This window comes from Podarcis melisellensis, assembly GCF_964234715.1.
Source record: "Podarcis melisellensis genome assembly, chromosome: 11".
In the NCBI taxonomy this organism is placed as follows: domain Eukaryota; kingdom Metazoa; phylum Chordata; class Lepidosauria; order Squamata; family Lacertidae; genus Podarcis; species Podarcis melisellensis.
Window position 1 is genome coordinate 30514865 of NC_138543.1, and position 13065 is coordinate 30527929.

Genomic DNA, 13065 nt, shown 5'->3' on the forward strand with positions numbered 1-13065 from the left:
GCCACCCTTTATTAAGGGTGACTTTTCAAGCAAAATGATCCTAAAAACTGGTGTGTCAGCGGGAGACTGCCGAGGAGGGATTTAGGTCTTGACTTTTTTAATTTGGATGCAAAGAATGCTTTGTTTCCGACGTGCCTTTATTTTCTTTGATGTTCCTAGCCTGATACGTCGCTTCATTCCCCCCCCCCATCCCATTCAAAGGGCTTTTCTAGAGAGGGGAAAAACTATTTATAGATTACGTTTGAAGGCTACACCAAAAATTCTGTCTTGTTCAGGGACAGACCGTATTTGCATATGTTCTTGTTAGTAGCCCCATGATGTTAATAACATTTGATACGTTTTCAAATTGGAATGCTGCGGTGTACCAGCTCGACTGCTTTTCTGATAGGCAAGAAATGTAAGATGACACAAGGTGTTCCTCCCCTTTAGATAATTGCTTATGACTTAGCCTTACCTTTTCCATTCCAGTCAATACAAAATTCAGATTTTGATTCGATGATCGCCATTAGGAGTAAGCCATTATTAAACCTGATCACTGTTATCGAAAACTTTGGGAGATTTCAGAAACTGATATGTGCGTGGTTTGCTCCTCCTTTCCTGTTTGTGGATACACAAATAGCATTAATAGCCCCGTTTCTCAATCATTAGTCAAACGCTGTGTCTTATGGTCGCTTAAAGATTATTGCACCAGCAAACAATTTCCTACTGAGAGCCAATAATGGTAGTATGATACCTATATTCTATTTTGCTACTTTTAAAACCTGCACATCTAGTTTCCAGTTATTTCTACTGCCATCTGTTGGCATCTGGCAACACTTCACAGAATTGTGTGTACCTGGATGACTTCTATTCAAGGAAAAAGCAACTTTGGGAAGGGTGTTTGCATTGAAGAAGTGGTAGGAGGGAATGTTTGACCATTCCAACTGCTGCCACTTTTCTGTTCCAAATGTCTTTCAGTCAAGCTGTTTTCCCTCACCTGGTAGAGAGCCAGAAAATATGCTTCACCTCTTCAAATGGTACTGGAACCTCATAAAGGAGGGGGAAGCAGCAATTCACAAGTACCTCAGAAGAGCCCTACTGAATCAGACTACAATTTTATCTAGTCCAACACCCTGTTCCCCCAAAGTTTGGAGGCACCAAACAGATGCCTCCTTGAAGCCCACGCACCAGAAATGAGAGCAACAGCCCTCTCCTACAGTTGTCCCCCAGAGAGTGTCAGTTTGCATTTCTTAGCACATAAAGTATTGATCTTATGTGTTGGGATCTTTCCTGTTCTGCTTGGTTCAAGAGTGTTCTGGAAGGTTCTTGTTTGGGTTATTCCTTCTGAGAAGCTGAGTACAGCTGGTTTAAACTGCTTCTGTTATCTTTCTGTCAAGGTCATGCTGACTATAACAGTAAGGCCAGGAGGAGCCTGGGTTTCACTTACTTTCTCTTTCTATCTCTTTGTTTTGGTGTTCTGTTCTGTATGTACTTTTGTACTGTTTTATTGTTGTTAGCCGCCCTGAGCCCGGCTTCGGCTGGGGAGGGCGGGATATAAATAAAATTTATTGTTATTATTATGCTATAGTGTTAAGGTTTAGTCTTATTATAAGTATTGTAAGTTTTATTGTAAGTGCTGCAACTGGATTTTTATGCCCTGTGCCAATCCTGATTGTACTGGATTTGTGACCATTATGCTTATTGGCCTTCCGTAGCAGTAAAGCTCTGCTGGATGAAGTACAATTGCCTTTGGTCTATTTTTTTGGGAACTCTGCATCGTGTTTTTTCCTCCCCAGAAGGGAGCAACAGAGACTGATATTGAGACATAGTGCCTCTGATCCTACAGATGGCATATGGCCATCCTGACTAGTAGCTTGAAGTAGTACTATGTAGTAGTAGTAGTAAGAACTTTTTCATTTGACTGGTGGAAATTCATTGCAATTTCTGCAGCTACCCTTAGGACATAGCACACTTCTTTATAGACTGCAGGGGCAGAAGAAGCAGCTTATATCTGCCCATGGTAGGGTTGCCATATGTCCTCTTTTTCCAGGACACATCCTCTTTTTCATGAGTAGAGTCATCACGGTGATTGATAAATAAAAGTAGAACTCAGCAAATGTGTCCTCTTTTTTGCTCTCCAAAATATGGCAACCCTACCATGTATGTGTGATGATGAAGAAGAAAAACATAAGTGGGAGAAATAAGTGGAAGGGAATCATGGTGATCAAAGACAGAATAGAAGTGTGGACCCAAGGGATGCGTGCATAGCAAAAAATTAAAACACATTCAAACTGTGGAGGGGTTTCCCTCATCCTCATATTGTCTCTCATTCAGAGCCACACCCAACTTTCTATGACCCTCTCTAATCACTGTAAACAAGAAACAAAACACTGGCTAGAGATTAAGAGGCAGAGCTTTGGATACAATAGCCTTCATGGTTATCAATTGCAGGGGCACCCCAGGTCAGTGAAGGAGCGAGCCAGAAGTAAATCACACCCAGCAAGCTGGAGTTACCGTAGTTCTTTATTAGCAAAAAGAGGACCTTCACACGAGTGTCAGCCCTCATGAGCACAGCAACTCATCTCCAGAAAGTCTTACCCTCATGAAGCAGTTGCTGAGACAGAAGGTCCCTGTCTCCCTGCAGCTGCTTAGGTCCCCCATCTCCAAGGTCTTTCCCAAGCAATCTGAGACTGTGCTAACTTCTCCACACTCTTCATGCCTCTCCTGTGAACATTTTGTATGTATGCACTTTTACGTGAGATGTACAGTGGTACCTCAGGTTAAGTACTTAATTCGTTCTGGAGGTCCGTACTTAACCTGAAACTGTTCTTAACCTGAAGGACCACTTTAGCTAATGGGGCCTCCTGCTGCTGCCGCACCACCGGAACACGATTTCTGTTCTCATCCTGAAGCAAAGTTCTTAACCTGAAACACTATTTCTGGGTTAGCAGAGTCTGTAACCTGAAGCGTATGTAACCCGAGGTACCACTGTACACTTTTATGTAAAATGCATGTTTTTCAATGTGCATAATTCAATTGGAAGTTGTGTTCCTATCTGCAAGCAAGTTGGGGGCTGTCAGATCAGGCCACTCCAGTGCAAAAACTGCACCAGATGAATTCATCTTCTGCAGGTAGTGGCATCTGCATATCCTGGAGAAGATCAAACACAGAGTTAAGTGTGATTATTAGGCCCATACAGTTGAAGCAAACTATGCTGCTATGTTCAACTATGGCCCCTTTTTGAAATTACTGGGCAGATCTAGCTCAGATGTTCAAATTCATTATTAACTGCAGAACTGAACCTTAAAACTACTTCCTCTTCAAATCGAAATTCTGTCATCATAAGACCATAAGAGCCCTGCTGGATCAGATCAAAGGTCCATCTAGTCTAGTATTCTGTATTCCACAGTGACCAAGCAGATGCTGGTGGGACATGAGGACAATAGCCCTTTCCCATTTGTGTTGCCCAACAACTAATATTCAAAGGGACACTGCCTCTGACCTTATAGCTATTGCAATTGTTCTATTACCTCCCCATCTGCCTCCAGCACTCCAAAATATGGTGCAATTGCTATGTGTTTCATAAATTGTTGGTTTATAATGCTTGCATAAAATAGACTGAAATGGCACCTGTATTTCTTTCCCCGCCTCCAAAAAAGAAACAGCTTTAAAGTTAAATAACACAGAGAGAGGCTGACAAAGTCTTACTACTCCAGTCCCAGTTTTAGCAAAGGTGTGTGTGTGTGTGTGTGTGTGTGTGTGTGTGTGTGTGTGTCCTGAATGGGTGAAATATTTCTACAGTATAGTCCTGTCAATCCCTCACCTTTCAAGACTCACTAAACCAATAAAGTAAATAATTTCAAAGAACCTGGGTGGGGGAGAGAATAACCTGATCCATAAATTGACTTCTTTGTTCCCTCAATTGACTAAGTGACACTTAAGTCATCTTTAAGTGCCTGGGAAAAAAAATAAAAGGCATTTCTTTTGTGCAGCTTATGAACAATTAGGCAATTGTAACACAAGGAATGGCAAAGTGGAAAATGCATGGCAACATTGTTTTCCATATCCATCATCTTGCATCTGTTTTAATTTTCTGCAATAACTGCTAGACACGGAATAGCACACACGATTTCTGCTTTGCTTCCTAATTTGGGAGTTAAAAGCAATTTGAATTTACACTGAGTAAATGTACAGCCTGAGGCAAAAGGAAGCCCATAGAAAGTAACATGTATGATTTGAAAGGATACTATTATTTTATCTTATGCTGGTCTATGACCATAATAATGATTTGCATTGGATGGGATTGGATATTGTTTAAAGGTTTCTTTCGCCCAGCCTGCCCTCACGTTGATCATTCCTGTAAGAGCCGTCCAAAATCAAAAGGTCTTTTGTTCATCTTAATCAACATTCTGTGAACAATGGGGGAAATGTATTTGTTGCACAACAGGCACATGCAAAATATGTTAATTTTGTGCTAGGGAATATGTGATTGTCTGCTTAGTATGCACATATCTAGGGTGAACATGTATCCTCCTTTGTAGAGGACAGTTCTTTACTTGAGGAAGCAGTCCTGTCTTTGAGGAGCTGTCTGGTCAAAGCCATGCTTAAACATTGAGAAGGGAGAGTAGAATATTTTTCTACATATAGGCAACAGATGAAGGATCGGAAGTTCTCTTTTTCGCTTCTTCTTTTCTTTCTCTCTTTTTCTTCATCTTGTTTTTCGTTGTTTTTTCTGATCTGTGTTTTTATTGAGATTAGTTTTTTAGTCTTGAGATAAAGATACCTGATATTAATTTTTGTACTTTCTTCCAAATTTCAATAAAATATATTCATAGAGAAAGAAAGAAAGAAAGAAAGAAAGAAAGAGACTTGAAGTTGCCCACCATGAGTTAACACCTGGTCACAGTCTTCCTCACTATTGTCTTTCTATTTAAATGATAGCAATTGTCTCTAAATTTCCATAGAAATTAGCACATGCAAATTTATGCAAATTTATGTCTTTTGCCCTTCCAGGGAGGATGATTGTTTCTACTTTTCTGGTGATAGTTAAGCCCCATCTCACACTCTTGTTCTTCAGGAACACCTTTTTCAGGCTTGTACAAACTGTGAGCTAACATGTCCAGTGTAGCTCATCAGCTTGCGACCTGCCATGTGTTTGACAATGCCCCTTGCTGATAATACTGCTATAGTCAATGTGAGATAATATATTAAGAAAATGCAATAAATGTGTGTAACGTACCCAGGAAGAGTATTCAGATGTTGCATTCATTTTCCTAATTATAATGCTAGTTAGTGCTTCTGCTCCATTTTCTAAAGTTCCTTTCACACTTCAGTACCTGTTGGAACTGTGGATTTTTGACTGATCTACCGAGATATCATGCTAAATTTCATTGGACAATGTCACTAATCCCTACCCTTTCTGTACATGTGTTGCCCCATGATTTGTCATGAAAACAGTAGGAAAGAATTGTATGCCAGTATACTGCCTCAAATTTCATCACTTTAAATAGGGACGCGGGTGGCGCTGTGGTCTAAACCACAGAGCCTAGGGTTTGCCGATCAGAAGGTTGGCGGTTTGAATCCCCATGACGGGGTGAGCTCCCGTTGCTCAGTCCCTGCTCCTGCCAACCTAGCAGTTTGAAAGCATGACAAAGTGCAAGTAGATAAATAGGTACCTCTCCAGCGGGAAGGTAAACCGCGTTTCCATGAACTGCTCAGGTTCGCCAGAAGTAGCTTAGTCATGCTGGCCACATGACCTGGAAGCTGTCTGTGGACAAACGCCGGCTCCCTCAGCCTATAGAGCGAGATGAGCGTGCAACCCCAGAATCGTCCGCGACTGGACCTAACGGTCAGGGGTACCTTTACCTTTATACTGCCTCAAATTTCATCACTCCCACAATTTTCTGGGTTCAGAGGACTACAAACCAATTTGTTTTGAAATGGAATAACATGGAAATGAGAGATGAAAATGTGCCATATTCCATTAGTTTTCTGGAAGTTCAACTACAATGTGGAAATTAGCAGTTAGGAAAACAACGGGGAAATGGAATAAATTGCAGTGTGGATGCAGCCTGTGACAATTTTGCCATTTAATTTTTAATGACTCCAAGGACGGACCTTAATCTCACTCCTTTCCTACTTGGAAGGGACCAGGCTATAGTCCAATCACATGCCGAAAATATGAATGGCCCATCCCATTGCAGAGTTTAGAGTTGAAAGTTGCAGCGATATGCAGCAAGCTAGAGAGTCAGAGCAATGCTTGAGAACAATGTTAAATTTCTGTTTGAAACCAAGGCTGTGACTATAGGAGAATCAAGACGCTTTTGGGGTGTTAATGATGTGAACCCCTTTACTGCACACTCAGGTAAGGGGATGCAAGTGGTGCTGTGGTCTAAACCACCAAGCCTCTTGGGCTTGCTGATCATAAGGTTGGCAGTTTGAATCCACTCAAAGGGGTGAGCTCCCATTGCTCTGTCTCAACTCCTGCCAACCTAGCAGTTCAAAAGCATACCAGTGCAAATAGATAACTAGGTACCACTGCAGCAGGAATGTAAATGGTGTCTCTGTGCACTCTGGCTTCCATCACGGTGCTCCATGTGCCAGAAGTGGTTTAGTCATGCTGGTCACATGACCCAGAAACGTCTGCAGACAAACGCCGGCTCCCTCAGTCTGAAAGCGGAGATGAGCGCTGCACCCTATAGTCCAATTTGACTGGACTTAACCATCCAGGGGTCCTGCACTCTCACCTTACCTGCACATTCAGGTTGTATGTGTTATTCTAAAGCAGCAATGCGGCAGCAAGCAAAGGCTCTAGCAGCTCAGTCTGCTGCTTGTGGCTGGAAAGCCAAACAGGATGTTTGTGACTGTTGCCATGGGAACAAAGGGGCAGTCCATTCTGTACTGAGCACCGGATGTTAGCTCAGTGGGTTTGTCACATGACCTGTACAGGATGTACATGGGTGGAGTAGGAGTTTCTCTCTGTCTGTTGAAGAGAGCAGACATGTTTACTGTATGACTGCTAAAGACACAAATAAAGACATGTAGATACGTTTCTGTATGTGTCTGATTCCCCTCCCTGGGGACATGCAGGGAGCAGGGAGGAGGAGGAGCAGTTGGTGTGTTTTCCTCACAGCCTGAGGAAAATCGCCGGAACGGACCTCGCGTATGTTTTATCCTGCCGGGAGTCGCCGGAGGGAGGTCTAAGGAATTCAGCCGGTGCCTGAACAGATAGGCACATACCTCAAGACGGGCCAGAATTCCAACAGTATGTACTCTATGTGTGAATAAACCATATATAATAAAGACACCACTGTCTCTGCTGTGCCTCATTTCCTAAAGGAAACATGAAGCCAATAATTACAATAAAAACACCGCAGCACCAGCACTTTCATTAAAAACTGTCAGTTGGAATAAAGAAGTCTTCACATTCTGGCAGAAGGACAAGGAGGGAACCAGTCGAGCTTCTCCAGGAAGGGAATTTCAAAGTCTGGGGGAAGCCACCGAGAAGGCTGTCTCCCCCACCTGTGAGGGTGCCTGTGAGGGTGATGGGACCAAAAGAAGGGCCTCCCCTCAAAACCCAGGCAGGTTCGTATAAGGGAATACAGTCCTTCAGATAGCTTGGACCTAAGCTGTGTAGGGCTTTATAGGTTATAACCAGCACTTTGAATTGTGCCTGGAATTGTGCCTGGAAACAGACCAGTAGCCAGCGGAGCTGTTGTAGAAAGAGTGTCGTATGCTCCCTTATAACTATATACATTGATCACTCATACCTTAAGCAACAGCAACACCAATCCACTGGTGGTGTCCTAAAACAGCTTTTGCAGGGAGGATGTGGGGAGCATGCAACCTAGGGCATGGGTTCAAAAATTATTTTCACCGGGGAGATAAAAGAGAATGAACTGAAAATGAAACTTTTAATCTATGCAAAGATTAATGGTTCTTTCAACTTTTTCATCCAGATATATTTGACACTGCCTTTCTTCTTCTGCAATTCCATTCTCTGCTTCAACTCTTGTGAAATTCAGATTTCAATTGATTTGCTATTCCTTTTCAATGATCTTCCCCATCAGTGTTCACACAGTGTCTGCAGTTGGAATGGTCTGACTACTCTTGTGTCTGTTTGTGCTTGCTCTGGGTGTTCTTAATGCAATTTACAGGCAATATGTTCACATCCCTTCCTCCAGTTCTCAATTATCTCATATAATTCCAATTCTGGGACTATTTTGAAAATATGCCTCAAATCATGCATTATGTCTTGCTGCAAACTGACTCTCCTTTCATTCGTTGGCTCTTTTGCACTCTGCTGGCCAGTTTCCAGTTCTCGTTGTATCATTATTTTGATAAGGTTCTCTCTGCTTTCTTTGATATACAGTATTGTCCCTTTCTCTTGATTCCAAAATGTGTTTCTCAGAGGCCATGAGTGTAGTAGCAGTAGTGAAAGAGTGTTTGGTCAGAAGACTTATTAACAGAGAAATCACAAAACATCTGAACTCCCTTTCTATCCCAGTAGATATGGGGAGGGTAAAAACTGAGGAGGATGAAGAGAAGGAGCAACCTCCTTAAAGGAAGAAAGAGCACATGGTAGGCTTAGCAGAAGCAAAAAACAGAATTATTATTATTATTATTGAAGAAACAGGAGGCGATGGAGGAAAAGGAAGAGAACAGAGAGTCCTGAATGATTTATGAATTATAGGCAGAGAAATAAAACCAAGGGAAAGAGTAACATACATTAGGAGGAGAATGACCAGAACATTGGGAAAAAGCAAGAGGGAAACTTGAGGAAGTGAGAGTAACATGGCAACCCATCTCCATTGGTTATCTTGTCCTTCCAATATTTTTATTCAGTTTTAGTTTTAAATGCATCAGCTTCTCCATACCTTTCTTCTTTCTTCTTCCCCTTGCTCTCTTCATTCTTTATGTACATTTAGCTTCTTAAACAAGACTGTTCTCATTCACATCATTTTTTCTTAATTGCCCTACCTGGTACATATTTAATTTTACTCTCAGGCTTTTCCCTTCTTTGTTCTTTTCCCCTTTGCGCTCTATTTTTAATCTTAAATTATTTGTTAGAGGTTTTGGTCAGGGCCATCTTGAAATAACTTTATACAATGCCTAGTTCTAAGTGGTTTATAACATAAACAGAACTCTAGGAAGCACAGACACCAAGAGTTCAAGGACAAGAAGATAATACATTTTCTGTAGAGTAGAGAGAAATGCTTTCTGAAGACCTGTGTGTTCCAGGTTCAAGTGTTAAGAGAGGAATATATAGCAGTGTAAAAAGAAATCTCAAGATTTTTGTTTTCCCTACAGTTAATACATCAACACAATGTTGTTCTAATGTGAATGCATAAATACAGATAATATAAACTATTCAAAGTCTAGTAATTGTTATTTAAAATGGCCTTGAAAAATAGCAATTGGTTGTCTAATGCTTACCAATTAATACTGAATTGATGTTGGTACAATGAAACCCCACACACATGAGCGAGTAGAAAAATCAAAAAAGGAATTTTTTCTGGGTATCAAATGGCTGAGAAAAAGGTATTCTCTCAAAGGAAGCCTAACTCAAGCTTAGTAAGGAGAGCTGTTCTTTCCAGCAGCACACGGTGTAACAAGCACAGTTCAGCACTTGGCTGTGTAAATGGATCATCCTTGACCAGTGTTTGGAAAACCTTGCTGCTAGTAGAAACCATCACGCTAATGGATGGTTATTATAAAAGATCTTTCTTTTTTTTTTAAAAAAGTATTTTTTATCAAAAAAAATTAATAAAGAGCACATGCATTGTCTCTTTCTTCAGGTTGTGTCTACAACAGATTGGTTACATTTGTGGTGAGACATTGGTGTTATATGCTGTATTGGGCTGGAAAGAAAAAAGGGGGGCAGGAGAGGAGGGGTGGGGTGGTAAAGCTTATGTTCTTTTACTTAGTGTATGCGTGGGGGTTTCGTGTCAGCATCACTTGGGTAGGTTCTCTTTCTATTCATGATGCTACCCTTCTCACTGCAGCGGTACCTATTTATCTATAATAATAATAAGAATAATAATTTATTATTTGTACCCCGCCCATCTGGCAGGGTTTCCCCAGCCACTCTGGGCGGCTTCCATAGAAACCAAAAATACACTAAAATATCACACATTAAAAACTTCCCTGAACACGGCTGCCTTAAGATGTCTTCTGAATGTCAGGTAGTTGTTTATCGCTTTGACATCTGATGGGAGGGCGTTCCACAGTGCGGGCGCCACTACCAAGAAGGCCCTCTGCCTGGTTCCCTGTAGCTTTGCTTCTCGCAATGACGGAACTGCCAGAAGGCCCTCAACGCTGGACCTCAGCATCCGGGCAGAACGATGGGGATGGAGACGCTCCTTCAGGTATACTGGGCCGAGGCCGTTTAGGGCTTTAAAGGTCAACACCAGCACTTTGAATTGTGCTCGGAAACATACTGGGAGCCAATGTAGGTCTTTCAAGACCGGTGTTATGTGGTCTCGGGGGCCGCCCCCAGTCACTAGTCTAGCTGCTGCATTCTGGATTAGTTGTAGTTTCCGGGTCACCATCAAAGGTAGCCCCACGTAGAGCGCATTGCAGTAGTCCAAGCGGGAGATAACTAGAGCATGCACCACTCTGGCGCAACAGTCCGCGGGCAGGTAGGGTCTCAGCCTGTGTATCAGGTGGAGTTGGTAGACAGCTGCCCTGGATACAGAATTGACCTGCACCTCCATGGACAGCTGTGAGTCCAAAATGACTCCCAGGCTGTGCACCTGGTCCTTCAGGGGCACAGTTACCTTATTCAGGACCAGTTAGTCCTCCACACCAGCCCGCCCCCTGTCCCCCAAAAACAGTACTTCTATCTTGTCAGGATTCAACTTCAATCCATTAGCCACCATCCATCCTCCAACCGCCTTCAGGCACTAACACAGGACCTTCACTGCCTTCACTGGTTCTGATTTGAAAGAGAGGTAGAGCTGGGTATCATCTGCATATTGATGGACACCCAGTCCAAACCCCCTGATCTCTCCCAGCGGCTTCATATAGATGTTAAAAAGCATGGGGGAGAGGACGAAACCCTGAGGCACCCCACAAGTGAGGGCCAGGGGTCTGAACACTCATCCCCCACCACCACTTTCTGAGCACGGCCCAGGAGGAAGGAGCGAAACCACTGTATAACAGTGCCCCCAGCTCCCAAACCCTCTAGACGGTCCAGAAGGATGTTATGGTCGATTGTATCAAAGGCCGCTGAGAGATCCAGCAGAACTAGGAAACAACTCTCACCTTTGTCCCTAGCTCGCTGGAGATCATCAAACAGCGCGGCCAAGGCAATTTCAGTCCCATGGTGAGGCCTGAATCCCGATTGGAAGGGATCCAAATGGTCCGCATCCTCCAAGCGTGCCTGGAGTTGTTCAGCAACCACATGCTCAATCACCTTGCCCAAGAATGGAAGATTTGAGACTGGGCGATAGTTGGCCATACTGGCCAGGTCTAAAGATGGTTGTGCTGGTCCCGGGGGAAGGTTGCTGTTACCGTAGTCAAAGTTCAGTCCTGAGTCACTAGCCTGGAATTAGTCCACAAGGTGCGAGGCGAGGTCTGAAGCAGGGAGCCGGGCGGGGACAGGAACACTCGAAGATCAGAAGCAGGAAGCCGGGTGGGGAACAGGAACACTGGAGGAACAGGACCGGATGCTGGCCGAAACAGCTCTTCAATAACGATGTTGCTCCCGCAACCTGGGACCGGGCTGACTGGCCTTTATCTTCTCTGAGGCCAGGGGCGGTCCCGGCCCCCAGGAGCCCCGCCTCCCCTGGCCTTAAGGCGAGCACTCCTCCTGGGAGAAACCAGTTCCCTTCGCCTCTCTGCCCTAAGCCTCTGCAGTTCAGGAGAGGCTGAAGGGTTACTGGGCCCAGGGGGAGACTCACCTGAAGGCACTGAGTCCTCAACCACCTCTGGGGCCAGAATGGATTCACCTGGTGCTCCTGAGGATCCGGCCCAGGTGCAGGCTCCTCAGAATCAAGGCCCTGCCCTAGTTCAGCCGGCCCTGGAGGCGGGGACTCCTGTGCCAGCTGGGATTCCTCCGGTTCACTCTCAGAATCGGAATCACAGGCCATCACAATGGTTTTTTAAGAAGCGGTTAATGACCGCCTCTTTCAGCTGATCTGGGAATGTTCCCTCACAGAGGGAAGCATTCACCACCCCGCAGAGCCCATCGCCTAGCCCTTCCCGGCTTGCTTTTATTAGCCAGGATGGGCAAGGATCAAGGAGACAGGTGGTTGGTTTCATGCGTCCAAGCAGCCTGTTCACATTCTCGGGGGTAACGGATTGAAATTGATTCCATGCAGCTTGACCAGACAGAGCTCTAGCACTCTCCCGCCCCAGCCCTGCTCCCACGGTGGTGTCTAGCTCCTTCCGAATATGAGTGATTTTATCTGCAAAAAACTTTGCAAAATCGTTGCAGGAGATCTTGGGGTCTTTACAAGGCCCCGGTGGTAAAGGTCGTTCCGTTAAATTGCGGACCACCTGAAAGAGTCTCCTGCTACTATTTTCTGCAGATGCAATAGAAGCGGTGAAGAAAGTCTTCTTTGCCATTGCTATCGCCACTTGGTAGGCTCGACGTTGAGCTCTAACCTGTGTCCGGTCAGATTCAGAGTGAGTTTTCTGCCACTGACGCTCTAGCCGTCTCAGCGATTGTTTCATCACCCTCAGCTCCGAAGAAAACCACGGGGCTGTCTGGGCTCCATGCAATCGGAGAGGGCACTTCGGAGCCAGACAGTCGATAGCCCCGGTTAACTCTGCATTCCAGCGGGCCACCAGGGAATCAGCTGAAAAGCCATCAACATGGGATAAAGCATCCCCTACCACTCTCTGTAAACCATTTGGATCCATTAAGTGGCGGGGGCGGACCATCCGAATTGGTCCCACCTCCCTGCAGAGGGGAAGGGTCGCGGAGAAGTCCAGTTGCACCAGGAAGTGATCTGACCCTGGCACTTCTTTTGTTTCACTTTTACTTAGTGTCAGATCACCCACGTCACTAGAGGTAAACACCAGGTCTAAGGCATGTCCATGACTATGAGTTGGGCCAAACTTATTCAGGGACAGCCCCAT

At 44.4% G+C, this 13065-nt stretch overlaps 1 long non-coding RNA gene across 6 annotated transcripts in view; it reads left to right on the forward strand.

Annotated features, from left to right (window-relative positions):
- Window positions 1-13065, forward strand: part of LOC309380349 — a 563851-nt gene that overhangs the window by 423175 nt on the left and 127611 nt on the right. The window lies entirely within an intron of this gene.